We start from the raw sequence: 17,066 nt of genomic DNA on the forward strand, positions 1-17,066 counted from the left end.
TGCAACTTCAACTGCTTGTAAATCATACAAGCTTGCAAATCATATTTTGATACAACAGTTAGATCATGCAACCTTCATCAGGCATTATTTTGGGGATGTTTAAGAACCTCAAAAACATGAATATTCACTAATAATATTCATATAAAATGAACACTATTTAATAAAATATGAAAATTTAATGATAATGTTTATAATAAGTGTAATAATATTTAATACAATCAAATAATATTATTGGTAATAAATGTTTATAATAAATGTAATAATGTGTAATAAAATAAAATACTGATTGTAATAAAAAAAAAATACTTACAGTATATTTAATAATAGTTAGATGCCAAGTCATAAACAAAACCACAGGATCGCTTGCATACAAGAATTTATAAAACAATATCTTAATATTGAATCATAAATTTAATTCTATTCATAATTATTTATGGTAACACTTTATTTTAAGGAGTCTTTGTTATACATTTACGTACTGAGTGACATAATTAATTACCTACAAGTACTTAATGTATGGTTAAGTTTAGGATGAGGGTTTGGTTTAGGGTTAGTTGCATGTCATTTTGCATAATGTGTTGTTATTATAATAGTAAGTACATGTTACATAACAAGAACACCCAAAAAAGTGTTACTTTACACATTTATTAAAGATATGATAATTAACAAAACAATATATTAATATTTAATAATATTTTTAAGCTATATGTAATAAATGTAACTACAGTAGATTTAATCAAATAAAAGTGCTATAATTAAATAACTATAATATATAGTAAAGCTATAACTATAAAAAGTTATACAATAAATAAATATTTCCAATTTGCCGAAGAATTTCCTTCTGAATGGCTGTCAACGTTAACCAGCTAATCTCTATTAACTCTGTACTCTGAGCTTTTATTACAGAGCAGCAAATCAAAACTCAATCCTCGTGACAGATTCACACCTCAAACCTCAAAGAAAACAAAACAAGACGAGAAAGCCCACACCTCCAATTCTGGCAGGAAACCCAACGCGGCTAGACTTCTTTCTCAGAGGATAATAAAGATTATTAGTCTACTCTGCAAACCTACAAAACACAATCAGGAAGAGCACACACAGACTGCTTCCATCTTATACACCTTCTTCCACTTGGTTGCTCGCTTTAAACATTAAACGTGCAGAAGGAAACGTTAAGTGTAACGTTAAACAATATAATTTGAAGGAATATCGATCGGAGGATAAAAGATCGTGTGGTTTCATAAGCCCTAGATACGCCACTCATAACAAGCAAATGCAGTGGCATAGTGCCAGTGAATAATTATACACCAGACAATGCTGATTTGCAATCTGACTAAGCAAATTTGGCATGGATGAAAAACTGTGAACAGCCTGTGTTTGTGGGCTCTAAGTGGAAAATTGCGAGCATACAGAAAGTATGTATAGTTTCAAACCCAAAGGAGACCAGTCCCTGCCTCCGTCTCCACAGCTACAGCCACTTTACAAACTCAAACATATTGTTATTTCTTGTGTTAATCTATAACTACACGAAGCAAATGAGAAATCTAACTTGAATATTGATATCTGACGTTTGCAAATAGCTCTCTTTTAGTGCTCTAGTACAGTGATTCTATATATATATATATAGAATACATTTTTTTAGTTTACTTTCATATTAGCAGGTTGTAACTCTTATGTCCAGACGTGAAAGCAGTCGAGCTCCACGGCTCTAGAGAACGCCCTGCATGCTGAGAGCAGTTCATCTGTCACTCAGCGGCAGGGAATGTGAAGCAGTACCTACGCAGGAAACCAGAAAGGATTCAAGAGAAAACGCAGGTCAAAATATATGAGCAAAGCTCACTGCATTCAACCTAGCGTGTCAAAATGCCATTCTTTTGGCTTTTACAACTGATAGAAAGACATTGAATCAATTACATTTGAATCAAATAAAAATTTCGATGAGGAGTACTCACTAGACCTGTGGCATATAAAGTCGAGCGTGTGCGGAGAGGTTGATTTAGGTTGTTCTGACTCTGTTTTGCTGCCTCCTCCGTCGCGGTCTCTCAGTAATGGAGAAGTCTGGAAGGGAGATTCCTGATGCCAGCACTCGGCGAGGGTGTGGTGGCAGGTACGGCCCTGACGTCTTGCCAAGGTTTTTTGTTCTTTACATATCGGTGTTCTCAGAGCCAAAGTCTCAGAGCCGATAACCTGACATATAGGCCTATACTTAAATTTATTACACCTTCTTCCTAAATCTTTTTATTTTTCGTAAATCCTATATTTTTAAATGTCCATTCCTGCAGCAATTCATGCCTGTAAAATGATATTTTCTGCCTTCTTAAGTTTGCTCAAGGGCTGCGCTGCGTGTTTGTTTTAAACTGTACAGCAGAGCTGAAACATGCCCCAGGAGCTCGGTAACCCTTATCTGACTGATAGGACAGAACTCATGGGAGTTTCCCGGTAGAGAGGAGAGAAGCATGGCGACAGTTGCTGTTTAGAGGTGTCTGGTTGCTCCTCTCACTTTCTTCTGGCTGTTTGTTCGCCACTGGCCTGTTGTGCAATATTTATAAAATACTTTAAGGGGGCAGCTTTGTTTTTCTGGTGACAAAAAAAAATTATAAATACAATGAAACAAGCAAATAAATAATTAATAAAATCTAATTAAAAGACAAATGAGTTTATCAAAATGAAGTGTTTATTTTTTAGTTAATAATTAAATTATTAAATAAATATATGTCCCCAAACTAATGTGGAAATAATTAAAAATGATTGATTAGATAAATAAATAAATGAATAAATCCCCCAAAATATTTGCACACTTTAATTACTTTTAAAAAATGATGAAATTTCAATGCATTAAACATAATTTTCCCTTTATTTGATATAAATGTGTACATTTATTAAATTCAATTAAAAGCTATTTATATATTTACATTTATTTTATTTTATTTGTACTTTGTACATTTGTAAGTGTCCAAATACTTTTTGGGCCCACTACATAGACATTATGTTGTACAGTAATCAATCAATCAAACAAATGAATAATAATTCTATACATACATCCTATATATTGAACAGCTTTCAAAAAGAAAATGGCCTACACTGATATCAATATCACGGGGAGCTAAAAAACCATGCTGAATATCAGGGAAAAATAGCATGAGTTACAATCTGCGTCACAGCCCATTCCTCGGCCCAGACGCCGGTAGGTTAATTCCGCCATGTTGCGAGCTTCATCCACCAAAAAACGCCCCTCCCACGTGATAGGGATGATGAGGTAGACAGGGATGCAATCCCCTCTGGCCCTCTGGTGCTACCAACGTTTGCCAGAGCTCCGGTCTGTGGCGTCTAATGCAGCATTAACAGCTGCAGTGCAGGCCTCTGCCTCTCTCTCTCACACACACACACACACACACCCTCGGACGTAACCTGGGGACAACACCGCTCAACACGCAACAGGTTTTAGGACAGGACCGTCTCCCTAATAGAACAAATCGCATGCACGTAACAAACTTACCATGGCACTGTTTGACACTGATTGTGATCAAATCAGAATTGTTAAGAAAAGACAAAATCAAACAAACAACAACAACAACAACAACAAAAGAAGACAATTCTAATCAAACAACCATTTGATGTAAAAAAACATCAAATGCCAATGAAAGTCAATGGGAACCGAAACTATTTGGAACGACAATATGGGGAATAAATAATGACACATATCCTTTTAAACTGCATTAAAATAATTTTCCCATCCTCATGTTTTAAACAACAACAACTAAATTGGACCCCATTGACTTTCAGTGTATGGACAACACAGACATTCTACAAAATATCTCCTTTTGTGTTCCACAGAAGAAAAATGGCACAGTGGTGCGAGTGAATAAACGAGAACGGATTATTCATTTTTGGGTGGATTATCCCTTTGAATAACATTTTTCCATAGTGAGGTTCTACCAAGTAACAGCTCTCTAAAACAACAACACTCTACCATAACAAGAGTACTCACGAATGATTATATTACCTTGCAGCCAATCGGATTAATCCCTCCAGCTGCTTCCCAGGGCTAATCCAATGGGATTTGGAGCTGCGAAAAAGTCGGAAGCACCAGCCGGCGCCTGATAGGAGCAGAGCTCCATCACTCCTCTCTCTGATGCAGCTGCATTAGGAAGTCTAGCGCATTTGAACTGGACGCCTGCCAGTGCACAGTCACCAAGAGAGCAAGGTAAACAATTTTGCTCTCTCTCTCCCTCTCATTCTAGTACTTTCCCCGGTTCCCTCCCATGACATTTATACCCTTTTCATCAACATAACCCTCCTCAGGACACAATTTAACCCCTGTATTGAAAGTAAGACACAGGGAGAGAAGTTCAAATAATGTGTCACGCACTGAAAAGTAAGTGCTCCAAATATTTGCAAGTATTTCTAGTAAACTACAGAAACGAATGTTGTTGAGGGAAATGCGACATCTGCCCCCGTCTCTGCCAAAAGATCACAAATTTAGCCGAGGCACCTGCTCTTCTACTCATCCATCCTTATATAAGGGACATAAAATGCCATAAAGTAACATCTAAGTAGCCTCTCCTGATGTCTTAATAATCCAGAGATTGATCTCAGGTCAGACTTACAGTGACTAGCCTGCTGTATTTGACTTACCTGTTAAGAGAAGCCAGAAAAGATGTAACGTATATATATATCGGTATCAGTATCAACCGTAAGTATGCGTGTTGCGATTACGGTACGAACCCTTGCGGTATCCGATGTGGTTCGAATAACAGGCTAAAACTGTTATTTACATGAACTATTTCTCACAAGAACCTTCGAAAGCAGCATTTGTTTTGTTATCGTTTTTTGATAACTGTTTTTTTTGCGGACCTCGCGATACCGTCACATGCCCAGCAAACGTCGACAAACACCGAACCTCTGCGCACACAATCCGAGGAAACTCTATCACGTTCTCAGCATCCATGTTGGAGCTGCGACTGTGGAGAAATGGACTAAAACGTGAAATCAGAGAGAGCGTAAGTGGGAGAGAAAAAGAGGAGGATGAAAGGCGGACGAGCAGACGAAAGGACTGGGATACACTCACAGGTAGGAGAAAAGCACACATGTCCGAATCCTCTCCTCATAGCTGCTGTTTTCCTCTCGACGTGAACAAGTGACGTAGCAACTAATCCAAAATCTCTCTCTCTCTCTCTCTCACTTCCTCCCTCTCTCCACCAGACCTCCACCCTCTCCTGCTCGCTCTATTTTCATCTTGTTGCAACAGCAGAATCACTGCTGTTTTTTTCAGACAGACACATGTCTACATAAATAGATCGCTAATAGACGCATACAAACACGCTCATTGCGATCACCCAGACAGATAGTTGCCGCAAACGCTCCAACAGTCCCTCAATGTCTCCTTCTCTCTCAGTTTGCCTCTCTCGCTCATTGTGACGCAGCACTTAATTCTTGGGTCTTTTTCACTCTGTGTTATGAGCACACAAACACAGCATCTCGAAACCAACATAACGAGTGGAGAAGTGAGAGACGGAGAGCCAGAGACACTTTGATAATAGTTGGCTTCTTTCTTTTCCTGTCTATCTGGTGACCTCCTCTCCCCTCTGTCCTCCTATAACTGTTTCTCTAGCCGTCAGCTACCCTCTTTTATATCTTCGGCGTCTCATCTGCGTCTCTGAGAGACGCGCTGGTGTCTCGGTGAACTGAGATGACGGTGCCCCTGTGATCACCTGACAGCCTGCAGCTTTTAAAGGCACATCGCAGAGCTCGGCTTCAGTTATGTAACAACTGGGCTGTTTTGTTTCTCGTGTTTTTAATCTCGGCCTGTTTAAAATATCCAGGCTGTCGGGGGACAGCTAAGTCAGATAATATGGGCAGGGACGGAAAGAATCTTGAATCTGTGGACATCACAAATGACGTGACTAATAGGGTAACATCATACCAGTGTTCAGACAGATTAGAGAATGGACGCGCAGGGTAAGATATGATAAAGGACTTTTATGATTAAAAGAAAACAAGAGGGACTGTAGAATCATGGGAAGGCGCATCAGTGGCCCATAGACTTCCTCTTCCTGTTTTGTGACTACAGATCTGTAACCATGGAGACAGACGGCAGAACAACATGGATTATGTCACCATATTCAAAACTGAAGTGATGCATGAGGAAAAAGGGAGGGTAAACCCTGAAAATCACATTAGGAAAAAAAAAATACACTTATTTAAATATAAACAAAATTATAAAAATAATAATATATAAATACATTATTAAAATGTAAAATTTATTATAAAATTATAAAATTTTATAAAATGCTAAATAGAATAAAAATATTATAATACACAAAATGTATTAACTTATTAATTAATGAATAAATAGCTAAATAAAATAAAAAGAATTAAACAAAATGCAGACAGGAGGTCAAACTGATTTATAAATTTATAAATTCTAATAAAAATATAAAATTAATCTCTTTCAGAAAACTGGACACAGAAGAACTGCTTCTCTTAATATCTTCATACATATACAAACGATAACATATAACAAGACATGGCTAAAATTACCCTATCCTCAGAGTAGCCTGACACACTTTAACACGGACCACAATTCCCAGCATGCTCCTCTGTATGACATCTCAATCGAAGCGGGGAAGTGAGGTAGGTCAGCTGGCAGGGTGCAGTCTAATGATACACCACCAGCCAATGATAATCCTCCTCTCTGCTCCAGTTTATCTTAGATTGGGAGATGAACGCAGTATGAAAAGCTACACTATGAAGCATGATGTTACTTTGATTTATCTTTAATAACATCAGGCTTTAAGTAAACAAATATCTGCTTCACGCCTTGAAGGCAGTGCTTCTATGTCTCTAAAGGCTTTCTGAACCACCTCTCATCGCATTACAACTTGGCATCGGAACATTGTCAACTGTGTATTGATTAAGGAAAAATAAGTATGCAAGAAGATACAGACCTATGCAAAATAGATTCTACAATATACAAGAACCAACTGTTTTTTTGATCCATCCCTTTGCTGGATTGCTTTTCTAAACACAAATTAAACCAAGCCACAATTCACAGTGCATTTTACCCAAGCTGTGCTTCAATCTATTTGTGTCTGGGTATATCAGGACAGCTATTATGCAACATTTACAGTTTTGAGGGCATCTGTTGAGCTGATGGCTGGGACGACTTCCTCAGTATTTATCAATTCGATGTGAACCATTATAAATATCATGAAGCAGTAAATGCAGAGATGCATTGCATTAATTCAGGCAGTAAATAATCCCAGAAATGGGGTATATTTTATTTCTGTCAGAATCAATAAAAGGAACTATATTTTCCTAATCTGTTCCTACATTGCACATTATGCCAGCTAAATGTAATTGAAAAAAAGGAGTAAAAGGAAGTAACTGAAGGTCAAACTGTTTAATAAATTACTAAATCCTAATAAAAATATTATATTAACCTGTTAATATTTTGTTAGAAGAACAACTTCTCTGCTGACTAGATTTGTAGGTCTACACATCAAATTATCAGCTAAATGTGTCATTGAAGAAAATAGAAATTTGTGGTATTAATAAAATGACCTCTTACACCAACGATGGGTCATGACAAAGAAGACATGACAAAAAAAAAGTTATAAAGAATCTTAGGTAACACTTTATTTGAAGCTTTATGTAGAATGCATTATAAAGGTTTATTAGAGGGTATAATGCATTAGAATTATTCATAATGTGCATTTTAATACATTATAACTTATCATAAATTATAACAATTAATAATGCATAGTGTAACAATAGACTGAAAAGTGTTATAATTTATTAGCATAGTTACACAACTATTCATGAAATTGTAAAATGCATTATAAAGTGCATTACAAGGCACAATTAAAGCATTCAAACTACTTTTATAATGCATTATACATAAAGGCTTTAAGGAAAGTGTTACAGAATCTTATAACTTGTCGGTGCTAACAGCCTCATGGGAAGTGCGCTGACAGTATTAAATACTGTCCTGTCACAATAAAGGCAAAATTGCTAAAAAAAAAGAAAAAAAAAAAAGAGAGAAAAAGTTATAACTGGCCGTGACTACAACAAACATTTGACATTAGACTGTGGACCTTTTTCCTGCGAAACTCTCACTGAATCTATTTATCAATTCAACATTACGTCTTTCTGACCTTTAATGCCTGATATAGCACCATGTTTGCCTCTTTACCATGTCAAACAGGTTATTCAGCAACAGTGCATGCTAACTAGCATCCTTCCTGTCTGACTATTAATGCAGTCGTCACTAGCAGCAAGCGGGTTAATTTTAGCAGTGTCATCTCAACATAGTAGTCTGGTTCCTGTAGGCTTAATCTATAACAGGAGAGGAGCCTGGCCGACTGACTACACGTTGACCCTGAATGACGCACTTTCAATAGCTGCCAAAGTGTTCACTCAGATAAAACCTTGGCGAATCAGAGAAATGAGATGAAGAGCTTGGCATATGTGCCAGTAAAGGGAGCTGATGCTAATGCCATCAAGGAGTGTATGGGGTTTTAATACATTATGAAAGTGAATACCCATTAGAAAAATGGCAATATGGCTAGTGTTGTTCTGCTTATTTAGATTGGATGGATGAAACTGCAGATTCCAACTGTGAACGCCACAATGGTACCACACCCAAGAAGTTAATGCACATTCATTGTCATTTAACTTATATATAAATTATCTCAATATGCATGCCAATGTGTACACATACCTTTGCAGTGTTGTAGTTCCTCGTCATCCCAGATTCCCTAAAAAACAAAAATAAACATAAAAGACATTGGTAAAAATGGCATTATAGAGATTTCATCACTATTCACAGGGAATGTACATTACAACATATTTTAAACAATGGTGAATACAAGCATTCCTTAGACATGTTTGAGTTTGTCTGATGAATAAATACAATTCATCATCCAATCTCGAATCATTCTGGCATCGGATCATTCCTGGGACCACTTAGAGCCAGATGTATTCTTAACAATGATTCTACAATAATGTTACATTACTCTAAAACATGACTTCCCGTTGGTGTGCTCAATTGTCCTACTCTATAGCATAGTATCTGTAATTATTGTACTGATTTGTCATATATGCCACATTTGTGACCCTTGAGCACAAAACCAGTCATAAGTAGCATGGGTATATTTGTAGCAATAGCCAACAATACATTGCATTGATCAAAATGAAAATTTTTTATTTTATGCCAAAAATCATTAAGACATTACGGTAAGTAAGATCATGTTTCATGAAGATATTTTGTAAATTTCCTACCATAAATATATCAAAGCTTTATTTTTAATTGGTTATATGCAATGCTAACGACTATTAATCATTATGTGGATTTGGATTAATTTGGATTTTTTCAATATTTATATATATATTTTTTGCAGCTTCAGATTCCAGATTTTAAATAGTTGTATCTTGGCCAAATAATGCTCTATCCTACCAAATCATATATATCAATGGAAAGCTTATTTATTTATACATTTTCCCTTATGACTGGTTTTGTGGTCCAGAGTCACATATATGTGTTCCCTATAAAGTAATCTGAGATTAGGTGCCTTTAATCAGTGGCAGAACCTACAGCCATTCAGTCGTCAGTCTGGTTTTAAAGTCAATGCTTTCTAGTAGTAAATGATTTTCTGTGAACTGTAAATAAATATCTAAAATAAAATTATTTAATGATTTAAACATAATAAATATGAAAAGTTTTGATTTATTAAAAAAATGCATTTAATTGAGGGAAGTTACGTGTTAACTTCCTTTTTATTTTCTTGGTTTTATGTTAAATAAATAAAACTATTATTTTATATATATAAAAACAGGGTAATAAACACAAATAGCGCCGCCTACTGGCAGAGGAAAATAAATGCCAGCTTTGTTTACATCAGAAATAAAAGGTGCGCACTTGACTAAAAACATCATTAGCTAATAAAGAAATGGCCGATAGTGGGTGTAAACCTCATGTGTTTACCAAACGAAACATCTAGAAATGCAAATAAGGTCCGCGGAATCAATAGGTTACATAAACCCAGTCATATAATATCATGCATAGACATTATCAGCTAAGACTGAACGTGCCTTACATGCAAATCTGAGTTTATTTGTATGCTCAGGACAGCAGCTATTTTGGTTAATCGACTGATGTCTGTGCGCAAACTTTATATGCTTTAATCAGTGGGGAAAAAAACAACCGAGCTCACCTGTTAGACGCCATTCTGACTGATCGAGATGAAAACATTCCATGGGTCAGGGCAAAGCACACTGGGTTGTAAATAAGAACTGCGTAACATCCTTTCTTTGCCACGCCAAGCAGTCTAGGCCAACCACACACGCACGCACACCTTTGTCGCAGCAGAAAACCCTCCTCCTTCCCTGCAATCCCACCTTGATTTTTCTTCTTTCTGAGAATCAGCTGTACGTTATATTTAACTAAGGACAATATTATGAGACGATAACTAGTCTAGGTATTTCTAGAGCATCTCAATAAGAATGACTGACAGCATCATAAAGAATCAAACGGACATGACGAGAGACTGGCTAAATGGGTTCGATACCAACATATATGGCATATTTCAAGTAATAAATACATCAATCTCGTTCATGTCAAAGTTCATAAAAGTTAATCGATCTGTCCCACATCAGAAAACAGCATTTTTTTTTTCTTGGCGATGGATTATTTAGAATAACGCAACGCCCAATGTGAAGGACCTAACAACTTTACTTAATAGAAAACACTCCTACTAACCTGAACAAACCTGTCTCAGTTCTCTCTGTTGGCGATGTCAAACGCTGGATGCTATCGGCTTGAACTTCGTTTTTCAATTCTAAAACGTCTGGATGCCGCGCACATCGAATTTTCCACAGCGCAACAGCTAGGCCCCGCCCAGGGCACACACCCCCGTGTCCTGATTGGCTGTCCTTCTTGAGCGCAGTATGTCGTCAGCAGAATCACATGCTTTTGACGCATGTTTACAAACACTCGAGCGAATCACATGTCGCAGAGCTCTATTGACATGTTTCGCGACTGCTTGATAATAAGGCATTTCCCTTTGCGCTACATTTTATCTGACACGTACAGTTAAGAAATGTTCGACACATTTGAGTGTTCTGTCACCGAATGTAACCACACTATGCTCCCTGCTGGAAAAAGGCATTTCCACTTTGTTGGTGAAAGTCTACGGAGCGGAAACGTGACGAACGTGTTTTTAATTTATATTTTTTCTCATTTGAGAGACATAATATAAAACAGAAAGTGTTTTCTTTATAATTGTATTATACGAATAATTTTATTATATCTTTGTATTTAATATTTATATGTGAATATTAATATAAAATCAATAATATTAATGTTATTAGATATTTTTAACCTTTTTCATTTAAAGGGCATGTGCCAATCATGTTAACATTAACATTTATAATTTATCTTTGATAACTTGAGAGAAAGAGGCATGTCCATATATGTGGGGGTATGTATGTCTACAATGTAATTATGTATATATATGTTTCATTTATTTTATTAAAATGTGCTGATCATGTTTTCATTGACATTCCTTAATTTTATATTAATATTTAGATAGAAAGAGATGTAGGGTTGTAGTATTTGGGTCAATGTATCACTGGGACTATGAAAATATATTTTATCATAAAAATGCACAATTTGTGTACTTTTAATGTAAAATCCAATCAAATGAATCGAGAAGAGCAAAGAAAAGAAAAGAAAGATTCACTGTCTTTCTAGCTGCATTTACTCTCAAATGTAGTAAAGAACCTGTCAAAGATATAGGTACAGCGTACAGTCATTATTATTACAGCAGAGGGCGACATTTCTCCAAGAAAAACAACCTAGACGATCACATGGATCAGTTAACATTCTTAATCCATGATGCAAGTGTTAAAATAGTTTACACCATGTTGGCTTGCACTTCATTCTGGGCCCAGTACACAACATGAGAAGGACTATACACATTTTGCATAAGTTGCTTTTATTGTATTTAGTTTTTAATAAATTTTTAAGCCTTTATGGCTAAAGTCTTAGCTAGTTTATAAAAAAATCCATAGGTAAACTGTGCTTACAACACACACACACACACACACACACACACACACACACACACACACACACACACACACACACACATATTTAATAATAAATATAGTGTCAATATATAGAGAAACAAACAGTTGTAGTATGATTACAATAGACTGGAATGTTCAGTGTTGAGCTGAGATGACGCTTGACTTGGGAGCATTTAGGAGAACAGGAAATGAAATCACTTAAGTCTGCATTGCATCATTGTGGAAAGAAAGAGACATGTTTTCCTGATTTTGCATGGTCTTCATCAGAGACTATGGCCTTGAAAAGACAATGACGATTCCCTTGTGAAGAAAGTTAACACATCCCACAGAGAACAATGGCTGTATTCATTGTATTTACATCTGCTGTCCTGATCCTTCTTATGAAACCAGTGTTTTTTTTTTTTTTTTTTTTTTTTTTTTTTTTAATGTAATGATGGCCATTTTTAAATGTTTTTAGTGCTCTTTGTATTCCATACAATAGCATCTTGGGCACATATGAATTTAACCAGCAACATAATTAATTTGATGTTAATAAGATAAAGTATGTTAACTTGTATAAAAAAAGTGATGTTTAAAGTAAAAATGCAGGCGATGTATCTGCAATTGAATTTTTTTAAAAGTAAAAATAAGTAAAAAAAAAAAGAAAGAAAAAAAAACAACAAAAAAGAAAAACAAATTATATATATATATATATATATATATATATATATATATAATTTGATTTTTTATTAAATAGATTTTATCGACTTTTTATTAAATCACAGACATTAACTTTAGAAAATCCACTGTTCTATAAATACAGAAGCATTCTCATTTACTTCTTCTGATTATGGTCATGTAATTATGCTGTGTTGATCTGTCATGCATGTTCCAAACAACAGGTGCAGACTTTGCACATGTGGGAAAATGTGATAGCATGCTTGACCCTCAGAGCTGCAATAAAATGTTATGATCCAGTAATATTCTTAAACCAGAGGACTGTCACACTGTCATATGGCTGGGCTATACAGGTCTGTTCACACCCAGGCTCCCCAAACCCCTCGTCACAGGCTCCTTGAAATGACCTCCATCAGGCTGGGTTGGGAAGAACTTCACCAGGCACTTATAGCTGCTGATTGTATACTTAGGAATAAAGGACTGCTTGTGAAAGTGTGGCTTCCAGAGTTGGCAACTTGACACAGCGACCGTCCACAGCGTATATCTGTTGTTTTTGTATATGTGTCCTTGCATCGATAATAAAACTTAGCAGGATCATATTTTACACATGATGAAATTAAATCCCCCAGGCGCGGCCACCAGGTGTCAGGGTGTGTGTGTGTGTGTGTGTGTGTGTGTGGAGAGATCACTGGCTTGGACGGCTTGGTATGTGCTTATGTGTGTGTAGTTTAAAATTTGTTATGTGGACACTCCCTTTAGGTCAGACTTAGAAGCAGCACATGGCTGTGTCAAACTCTCACGCAAAGATGGATGGAAATGTACACACGCCTTACATGCGTAAGCAGTGTTATCCTGTGCTGTGTGTTTATATCATGTATGTTCTCACATAAAGGAACATTTTACTGCACAGAGGTTGCTCTTTCATTGTTTAAAGGAATATTCTGTGTTCGGTACAAACTGAGCTTAACTGACAGCATTTGCGATGTTGATTAATTACTGCAAAAATGAATTTCCACTTGTTTTCTCTTTTTAAAAAGCAAAAATCTGGTTTACAGCTTCCATATTTTAAAATATGAATGTCCAAAAGTATATTTGCTAGAATATATTTGCTGCAGCCAAACACATAAACATATTTTTGGCCATTTGTGTTTATTTTTGAAAATATATTATGTAAGATGTAAATGTGTTTATTGAAAAGTCCTTGAAAAAAATATAGTACAGTTTGAAATATATTTTGTAATATGAAGGTTTAAACTAAAATTTTCAATTTTAAAAATGTAGTTCACTGAGCTTTACAGTTCACAACATTTATTATCATATATTTAGCATATATTTAGTAATACTCTATAAAAAAATGTTAAAATACTGTTTTAATATTTTTGCCACATTGTAAATAGTATGCATGTTAAAATGATTTTAGTTTTAAAAAGGTTACTGACTTTACTGTCAACACAGCATAACCACTTAAAACATTGACTAAAACTCAAATAATGCTCACATTTTCGCAGAAGAACTAATGTGAGTGCTTTTATAAAATTGTAATCTTCACATTTCAGCTTTTAAATCCTCCAAAAATTATAAATATATGTGAATTTTTTGATGAATATATAAAATATATTAATCTCAATTCATGGGAACCAAAATAAAAGTTTTTGTTTACATAATATATGTGATGTGTGTATATTTATTATGTATATATACAGTACACACACACACACACACACACACACATGCATGTATATACTTAATAAAAATCTATGTTAATATATTTATATATTTATATATGGTATAATGTGTATGAATATTAATATATAATTAAATATTTTCAAAATATATGCTGTATGTGAGTGTCTTAATACATACAGAATAAATATACATGCTACAAACACATATACTATGTAAACAAAAATATATGCAATTAATCATTTGACAGCACTATATATATTTGACTATATTTCACTATATATATCTGTTGCATAGAAGTAAGCTTAAACTTTATTTGAGATGTTTCTCCTTGAGTTCTTATAGTAGACAGTAGACTTATCTTTCCCAGAAACAGTTAATACTGAATAGTTATTACTTTTTGTACTTTAAAAAAAAAAAAATTATTTATGCAAATCTTTTCCTTGGATTTCCTGCTGTGATGTTTTGTATTTTTCTTCTCCTTCCAAGTTTTTTGTTTTGTTTGTTTTTTACAGTGAAATCTGGAGCACGTCCAGCAGCCATCTGTGACCCCTCCCTGTAAGGACACTCTCTGACTGCCGTCAGTCACATATAGCAGTGGATTATGTGTCCTCTATATTATCTGTGCACACTCTCTCACTGCCATAAGACATAGATGACAGTCTATGTGTATTAATAACTGTCTAGTTTGTGACTGGAGGTGTGGGGACAAGGGAATGAGGCGAGGACTTTGAGATGGAGAGATGGATTACTCTGAAAGGCTAAACAGTCATGGAGTTCCAGGCAAAATGAAGCCCTCTAGAGGACCCTGCAGTAATAAAAGACTCAACATTCTATTCTGTTGCTTAGCTGGCCTTGAATGACATGATGCTGATGTTCATTCCTTTTCCAGTCAGTGATGAAAATGCAGTTGCTCTTCTTGTAACAGACATCTTTCCGTCGTTTAGGAGTGGATTTTGTGGTTAAACAGTTTATATGAATATGTTTTGAAAGCTAATAACTCATTGTGATGTTTCAGAGTTAGATAAATGTGCATTTGTCCAGCATATATAGCTAATTCTTCAATGGACACATCTGTGTCTCATTGAATTTTATGTATAATCAACTTTTTTTTTCATTATATCTTTAAGTCACATGAAAAGAGCATTGGAAATGTTTTATCATGCCTTCATCATTTACTTTTCCTGCTTTTCAAATGAATTTAATTGTTTCACCCTGTGAACCCAGACTTACAACCTTATTAAAAGTCCATTATAAAACATAAATAATATTATATTAAAAGCTGATGATCTAAACAATAAATAATATAATTATTGCAATGTTAATTGTGTGAAAAGTGTTTGTATAAATGTGAACACAAATTACAGCTGTGCCTCACTTGTGGTCTCATTTCCATCATGGCCAATAATATTGGTACCAAAAACATTTTTTCTATTACAAGGAAAACAACACGGTCAACGAAGAGCTTAAAAAAGGAGTGGAAACAAGAGACGTGTGATGTCTGGAGAGATTTCAAGATAAATATAATTTATGTGTGTCATTTCCAATCAAGCTGCAATTTTGTCAAATTATATCAGATTAAACATGTGTGTATTATATAAACAGTGTGTATGTAGGATATGACAAGAAACTAAATGTTAATATGCATTTCACTACAGAAATTACGCTATTAAACACAATTTAATACCACAATTTTCCTACGGTGTATTTTTATACATGGTTGGACATTGTTAATAGACCAATTTAACCACTGAGAGTGTGAAATGTGTGTATTTAGGGGAGTTGAAGTGTGTACACCTTTGTTTTAAGACTCTTTGGTCGATATAAATTCTGATTAGAATTGTATTTGGCTTTATGGTCTGAATGCCTCTGGCACACACTGAACAATGCCTAAATCACATCGACCAATCGGATAGATAAGATTAGAGCAGTTTGTATCATATTTTATTGTAGTTAATGTGAAAAGTTATGTTGAAGTCATTGTGTGTGTGTGTGTGTGTGTGTGTGTGTGAATACAAATGTGTGATTTTTTTGTGTAACAAGTACCAGCCAAAGACACTACTATAGGATTTGTCCCTTTCTGAAAGGGGGAAGCTGTCCGTTCAATACACTTCCTGGTCAGATCTAGGGACCAGATGTTTTCCTACACTGAGAGATAAGGACCATGTCACCATACAGCAGTCAAAATGCTCACAAGAAGCAGGAAGTTGGTAAACATTCTTAAGCTCACTTCTTCCTAACAGAAACCTCCTGAGGGTTCAGCTTCTATAATGGGGGCATCATGGTCACATGAAATGGCTTTCTTTAGATAAGAGCACATGATCGCTTTTAGTCATGTTTACTTTGATTAGGATGCATTAACTTCTACTTTACCTGCAGACACCTCTATTAGATTATTGAGATTAATGGATCATTAACCATTGAATGGAATTATGAACCAAACATCTCAAAATATAATAACATGCATAGCAATAAAATGAATGCAATTAAATCACAATGCAGTGCAACGTTTGTATATATTATAATCAAAACTATTTAATAAAAAATACAATTATTTAATATATAAATCATTAAAACAGAACTTATAATTAAAACACTGTGCAATGAAAAATGCGAGGTGGTCTTCAATCAGTACA

At 35.1% G+C, this 17,066-nt stretch overlaps 1 long non-coding RNA gene across 1 annotated transcript; it reads right to left on the reverse strand.

The window, feature by feature from the left end:
* Positions 1–6,396: 6,396 nt before the first annotated feature.
* On the reverse strand, positions 6,397–10,639 carry LOC128011889 (uncharacterized). Its single transcript, XR_008182666.1, has 3 exons — positions 10,215–10,639; positions 8,723–8,759; positions 6,397–6,708 (listed from the first exon to the last, which is right to left on the reverse strand). It is a non-coding gene; the product is annotated as an uncharacterized LOC128011889 (long non-coding RNA).
* Positions 10,640–17,066: the final 6,427 nt, after the last annotated feature.

Source organism: Carassius gibelio, chromosome B23 (assembly GCF_023724105.1).
Source record: "Carassius gibelio isolate Cgi1373 ecotype wild population from Czech Republic chromosome B23, carGib1.2-hapl.c, whole genome shotgun sequence".
NCBI classification, from domain to species: Eukaryota; Metazoa; Chordata; class Actinopteri; order Cypriniformes; family Cyprinidae; genus Carassius; species Carassius gibelio.